General features: G+C 43.1%; 1 long non-coding RNA gene across 1 annotated transcript; it reads right to left on the bottom strand.

The window, feature by feature from the left end:
• Positions 1 to 863: 863 nt before the first annotated feature.
• On the bottom strand, positions 864 to 6,624 carry LOC116531401. Its single transcript, XR_004260405.1, has 3 exons — positions 6,488 to 6,624; positions 3,772 to 3,907; positions 864 to 892 (listed from the first exon to the last, which is right to left on the bottom strand). It is a non-coding gene; the product is annotated as an uncharacterized LOC116531401 (long non-coding RNA).
• Between the last annotated feature and the right edge of the window lie 687 nt (positions 6,625 to 7,311).

The following is a 7,311-nucleotide window of genomic DNA, read 5'->3' as shown; positions in this document are numbered from 1 at the left end:
GATCAGGCTTTCCAGCAATAATACCTGTGAAGCACAAATAGAAAAAGAATCGAGGCAGAACATTCTGGCAGTGGTATAGTCTGACAGTGGTTTATTCTGGAGTGGTATATTCTGGCAGTGGTATACTCTGACAGTGATATATTCTGCAGTGGTATATTCTGGCAGTGGTACATTCTGGCAGTGGTATATTCTGGCAGTGCTATACTCTGGCAGTCGTATATTCTGGCAGTGATATGCTCTGACTGGTATATTCTGGAGTGGTATTTCTGGCAGTTGTATACTCTGACAGTGATATATTCTGGCAGTGGTATATTCTGGCAGTGGCATAGTCTTGCAGTGGTATATTCTGACAGTGATATATTCTGGCAGTGGTATACTCTGGCAGTGGTATATTCTGACAGTGATATATTCTGACAGTGATATATTCTGGCAATGGTATATTCTGGCAGTGGTATACTCTGGCAGTGTTATATTCTGGCAGTGGTAAGTGGTATACTCTGGCAGTGGTATATTCTGGCAGTGGTACATTCTGGCAGTGGTATATTCTGGCACTGGTATACTCTGGCAGTGGTATATTCTGGCAGTGGTATATTCAGTCTTACATTTTTAAAATAAGAAAATTCCAGCTGGGTGTAGTAGCTCACATTTGTAATCCTAGCACTCTGGGAGCATTGCCTGAGCCCAGGAGTTTGAGACCAGCCTGGGCAACATCAGAAGACCCCATCTCTACAAAAAAACTTCAAAAATTATCCAGACATGGTGACACGTGCCTGTAGTCCCAGCTACTCAGGAGGCTGAGGTGAGAGGATCACTTGAGCCCAGGAGTTTGAGGCTGCAGTGAGCTGAGTTTACACCACTGCACTCCAAGCTAGGCAGCAAAGTGAGATCCCAACTCAAAAAAGAGAGAGGGAGAGACAGAGAAAATTAAAAAAAAAAAAACCAACTCATCATGTAAGTGATACATTTCCAATAAAATTTCACTCTTTGTATTAACCCAATTGTTTTATCAATGTTTATAACATTTATGTTGTTTTCATTAGTTGCATATTATGATAACAACAATTGTAAGCATGACCCAGAAAATACTTTAAGCTCCTAAAGTCTTTTGGTCACAGGAAATAGAGAACATTTTACACTTTCAATTCACATACATTTTTGGTTGCAGAAAAGGGTGATTAGTAAATGTTTCAAGCATAAGTATAGGATGAACCTTGAAAAAGTGACACTAACTAAAGGAAGGCAGTCTCAAAGGACAGCATACTGCATGATTCCATTTACGTATCAGTGTTTGCGGTGGGCGGCTCTACAGACAGAAAGTGGATTAATGGTTACCTAGAACTGGGTGAGGTCGGGGGAGATGGAACAATCGCCAGGGTGATAGCTAAGGGGTGCAGGGCTTCTTCTGAAATAAAAATGTTCTAAAGTACATTGTGGTCATGATGTAAAACTCCGTGAATATATTAAAAGGCATTGAATTGTACACCTTATATATGTGAATTGTATATGTGAATTATATCTTAATAAAGCTGTTAAAAAATATACATTAGGCTGGGCGCAGTGGCTCACACCTATAATCACAGCACTTTGAGAGGCTGAGATGCGAGAGTTGCTTGAGACCAGGAGTTCGAGACCAGCCTGGGAAACATAGTGAGACCCCTATCTTTACAAAAGAAACCAAAAATCAATAAAATCAATTAGCTGGATGTGGTGGCGCATGTCTGTAATCTCGGCTTCTCAGGAGGCTGAGGTGGGAGGATGGCTTAAGCCCAGGAGTTCAAAGCTGCAGTGAGCTGTGACGGTACCGCCTGAGCTACAGAGTGAGACATGTCTCAGAAAAACATCTATATATGTATATATACACATACACATTACATTCTGATAGAATTCTGAGAAGAAAGTGAAGTGGAAATATATGTTCAAAGAATAAAAAGACAAAATTTTTAAAAATTAAAGAGATTGTTCAAATATTTTTAAAGCGAATGATGATCAATAACATGTCATTACAGTGTTTAGCCCCGTGGACACTTTCTACAAAGTTACATGGCATTTTTATCATAATGTCCCTACTGGCAGTGCAGAGGCAGATTCACCCTGAAGCCAATGAGCCCTAATCTTCAAAGGTTTTCACTAGCACAGGCCACCTCCAAGGCCTAGAAATGGCTCTTCTGGGTCACATATTTTAGTAAAATATGCAAGAGTAAGATGTTTCAACCATAATGATTGATACCTCTTTTTACACTCCCCTTTGTCTTTCTTGTCCTCATGTGTGGTGTCATTGCAGTGTCCACGGGCGCTTTTGAAAGTCCACTAATTGAATTTGGATAAATAAGTAGGTTTGGGTTTTACAGGATGTATTTACTGATGCGGTAACTTCCACATATGGTTATGTTATTGCTAGCCACTCTGGTGTAAAAATGATTTGTAGAAATAATCCCTTTGCCCGTGGTGCTGAGGGCCAGAAGTCATGCTGTGATATTCATTTTCTGTGGTGACCATGACCATGAATGTGTGGACAGTAGACAAGAAATAAGGTTGGAAATGTAGACAACCAGAAGCCAGTCTATACAAAAATATAAGAGATGCATCAGGTAGATCTTCACTAAAAATATTTCTCTCTGGCCTGGCATGGTGGCTCACACCTGTAATCCCAGCACTTTGGGAGGCCAAGGCAGGCAGATCACCTGAGGTCAGGAGTTCGAGATCAGACTGACCAACATGGAGAAAGCCCATCTCTACTAAAAATGCAAAATTAGCCAGGCATGGTAGCTCACGCCTGTAATCCCAGCTACTCAGGAAGCTGAGGCAGGAGAATCACTTGAGCCCGGGAAGCAAAGGCTGCAGTCAGGCGAGATCATGCCATTGCACTCCAGCCTGGGCAACAAGAGTAAACTCCATCAAAAAAAAAAAAAAATCTATTTCTTAAGTTTTGTCACGTTAGCTTTTTGAAAGCTTCTAATGTTCTGTGATCCATTTCAACTATTTACATGTATCAGAAAAAGGTGAGACGTCAATTAAATAGTGGGTGAAGGGTATTTTATTTTTCTAAATTGTCTTCAGGAGTATATGGAGAAAACAAATTGAAGTCCACTAAGTTATCTGACTTGGCTGGGCGTGAAGCACAGAAGGTCTCATTTGCATTGGAAGGTGGGACCCTGGTGCTGCGTGGCAAGAGGTGACACAACAGTCGCTTGAACTCTGCTTTCAGAGTTGGGGCTACAGGAGTCAAGGGGTAAGTGGAGTTTTGGCTCAAGTGCTTCTCATGGTGTAACTTGTAGGTCTATAAACTTATCCTATTCCACTTCCTGAGTTTCTGAATGCAGAGCATTCTCTATGCAGAAACTCTATGAATGCATGCAGAAACACCCCAGCTACCGAATCCCTACACTCATCCCTGGCCCAGGAAGTGAGGACTTTTTAGGTAAAAAGGATCAAGTGGAACACCCTGGGAGACCCTACTTCTTCCTAACAAGAGTTATCATCATCACATCCCTGAATGAACTGCCGAACACTTGAAAGTTGTAGAGATGACATTTCCTATGACACCCACTTAACTCCGCTGCTTGACCTATGTAGAACACATATGGCCGTAGGAGGATAATGACGGTTCACTGTTAATTTAGTCAATAGATGGCTTCAATTGCAGCTCTTGTTCTAGACGTAGTTTTATGACTACAGCAAATCAACACAGCCCGAGCACCAATATGCAGCTATTAATTTGGTAAATCTGTTGTCTCTTTCTCAACAAAACCACAAAAAGCAATATTCTTTTACCTGGTAGGGCCAGCTAGAATACATCTCCACAGTCTTACCCTGTGGCAGGACTCTGCCTTCTCTCCCAGTTACATCTGCAGGGAACCGTGTTCACGTCACCATTCCAGAGGACACATTAGTAATATTCTTATTGCACCTAGTGAGCGGGAACAAGTACATTATGTGCCTAGATTGTGCCAAAGCGTGGAATGTTGTGCCACAAGAATTCAAGAGCTGCTCTCTCGGCAGAATTGCTGTGCGCAGTGATCCAGTGAGCAATGATATCTCTCTCTGAATTTTGCACCCCCTACTGCTAATAAAGAGCTATAGCACTTGATACAACTCTACCGGGGAACCAATATATACCGTGTGTGTGTGTGTGTGTGTGTATGTGTGTGTGTCTGTGTGTGTGTGTGTGTCTGTGTGTGTGTGTGTGCAGCTCTGACCCCTATTCTGAATAACCCATGAGTCTGCCAGCTTTGAGAGGATCCCAGGGCAGGCCAGGCATGGTAGCTCATGCCTATAATTCCAGCGCTTTGTGAGGGCCAAGGCAGGAGGATCACTTGAACTCAGAAATTTGAGACCAGCCTGGGCAACATAACAAGACACCGTCTCAAAAAAAATTTTTTTTAATTAGCTGGGTGCATGATGGTGTACGTAGTCCTAGCTTCTCAGGAGGCTGAGGCAAGAGGATTTCTTGAGCCCAGGAGTTCAAGGCTGCAGTGAGCTATGGTTGCACCACTGTATCACCCAAGCCTGAGTGACAGAGAAAGACTCTGTCTTAAAAAAACAAAAACAAAAAAACAGAGCAAATTTTTCAGGTCACATGCAAGCAGTTTTACCACACTTGGATCTGTAACAGATCTAGTAGTGCTGGAAGTGTCTAAGTCACTCAGAATATGATGGTACCTGCAGAACCCCTCAAGGAAAATCACAGGCAAATGCTGTATGTCCAATCACAGAGTTGGTGGAAGACTACAGTATCTCAATACAAGAAAGACCACACAGAAATAGGACCTGTCAGGAAAAAAGACTTAGATCACTCCACTAGATAAAGAGCTCTAACCAGCAGAGTTGTCGGTGGGGTGAAAGGAAATACATCGTAGAATAAAGCAACCACGATTCTTGAAAAAATAAGGACTGCAATAGCATTATTTTTTCCTTCTTTTCTCTAGCCTAGTCAATTTATATGTTTTCTCCCTCTTTCCCTTAACATTTTATATTGGATGTGTTTTATATAAGATGGATGTGTTTATATAACATGGATGTGTTTTATACAATTCAGTCTATGGGTTATAAGATATCAAGGTAGGATTATGACTGAACTTCAGTGAACACCAGAACAGAATCTAGAACACAGAACCTTCATGAGAACAGGATGCAGTGGCTCATGGCACTTCCCCGCTTTGGGAAGAAAGTGAGTTCCATTTTTTATTGCATGGGGAATCATTGCCATTTGGAAGTGTACATATGAGAAGAGGGGAGTGTATGGGAGTTTAGTTAACAGGCAGAGGACTGTGATGAGTGCTGTGGATTGAGTCACCCAGCAACCATGCTGATATCCTCCTAGCATGTCTTCACGTATTGCAGGAGCTGGGATGCTAGTTTTTACTATGTTTCCCCAACTCCCTTGCATTTAGGGTCTACAGTGATTTAGATTCCACTATTCAGGCAAATTAGTGCAGGATTAGGAAAGTATGTTTCTAATATTCTGCTGACAAGCGCCACTGTGAAGGTACCTAGCTTCTCTGTGAAAGCGTGAGGAGAGGTCTCAGTGTCTACTTACTGGCTTTGTGGAGTATTAAAATGCACTGCCCAGGGAACCTACTTGCTGGTGTGGGTTACACCAGGGGTGTCATGATTTGGAAGCTAGCAGCACTAGAAGCAGCTTTCTGCTTGGGAGAGTTTCCTAACTATGTCAATTGCCTGTCTGGGTGGCTTCCCGGCCCGGGCAGGTGGCATGGTTCTGGAGCTAGCAGCTGTGGCCACTGTTTCCCTACTCTGCTGAATTCGAGGAGAGGCAATAGTTTCTTTAGTTCTTCAGGGTGGCTTTGGGTTGTGTTCTTAAAAGATCAGTCTGGAATCTGATCCTTCAGTCTTCCCAACGAGTCTGTAAACCACTTAATATCCTGCCACAAATCCCTTTCTGCTTAAACTAACTAGATTGAATTTCGTTCTCTGCAAGCCAGCCTGGGCGACAGACCGCAGAACCCTCTGCGCTGTTCCTTTCCCTATGAATTATTTTTTTCCTAAACCAAGTCACTTCACGTGGATCTAGAATATATCATTTATTCTTCTTGGCCAAACCACAGGCTTTCCCTTTTAAATATTCAACTTGAGATTTACCCTCCATGAAGCCATTTCAGATGGGTTCAAAAACGCTTCTCACTTCCTCTACAACTGTGACCCAGATACTTTAGTGACGGCTCGTTGAGGGCTCTAAGACCATTCATTGGTTTCAGAACTGAAGCTCCTGTACCTCTCTTTTTCACGTAAAGTAAAAAGTGTTGTGACCTTAGCAGGGCAGACGAGGCCTTAAACACTGCAGCTTAAGGTTGGGATGGCAAAAGACGTGACCACTTAATCCTTTAGTCTTTCCAACTCTCTCTCTTCCGCTTCCTTCTCTCTCCCCTTCCCACGACACACAGCCATTGCCTCTGAAGCTGGCTGCTGGCTGAGCACGCCCGCGATGACATTCAGGGGAGGACGCCCAAATCTGTCAATGAAGCATCCCTACCCGCAGGAGGCCTGGAGCCGAGCGCAGACCCCTACACCTGCCCGGGTCCCGAAACGCAGGTGCTCCGGCGCCAAGGACGCACACCGCCCCCTGGAGGCGGGCCCTGGCCCTGCGCCCCGCGCTCCTGCCGGCGTTGACTGCACTTCGCGGCTGCGCACTTTCCGCTCGGCGCCCAGCCCTGGCAGATCAGGACACAATCACAAATGCACCAACAGTTTACAAGAAAGACTTTCCAAAAGAAAAGTAAATGCGGGGTGGTCGTTCTAATAAATATAACGTGCAATGGCCCAACTATGTGATAAATCATTCGAAAATGCAGAAAATGTGTTTCCCTTTATCTGCCATTTCTATTCCACCTCACTGCTTTTTTAAAGCCCTTCATTTATGCGCTTCTCAGAAACATCTTCCGTGAGCAATATCATCCAGCCTTGACAGCAGTGCCAAGCACTTTAGAAAATGAAATGATAATAATTGGCAATTACCGACACCATCTATGTTTTGATATATTTTACAAAACTAAAGTAAAAATTCGAGGCAAACTAGCTGGTCAATTGTTATTTGTGTCATTTCCAAAACCCAACATTCTTTGAATAATAAAACCAACGCTTCCTCTAGCAACCTGTGTGACGTGTCCCTGAATCAACATTTAAGATGTGGAACTAAAACATAATGGGAAGATATGTCTCGATTGGAAAGTTAGCAACCTTGCCAAGGACATAGACCTGTTCTTACTTCAACTGGTCTTTTCTTTAACAAGTGGATTGCATTATACACCTTTTTGTTATGTTTTGCATTCATGTATGCATAAAATGCTTGCTTCACTA

This window comes from Sapajus apella, unplaced genomic scaffold (genome assembly GCF_009761245.1).
Source record: "Sapajus apella isolate SASKATOON/1434 unplaced genomic scaffold, GSC_monkey_1.0 scaffold70, whole genome shotgun sequence".
Taxonomy (NCBI): domain Eukaryota; kingdom Metazoa; phylum Chordata; class Mammalia; order Primates; family Cebidae; genus Sapajus; species Sapajus apella.
The sequence above is the reverse complement of the archived record's forward strand: the minus strand, read 5'-3'. Positions and strand labels throughout refer to the sequence as shown.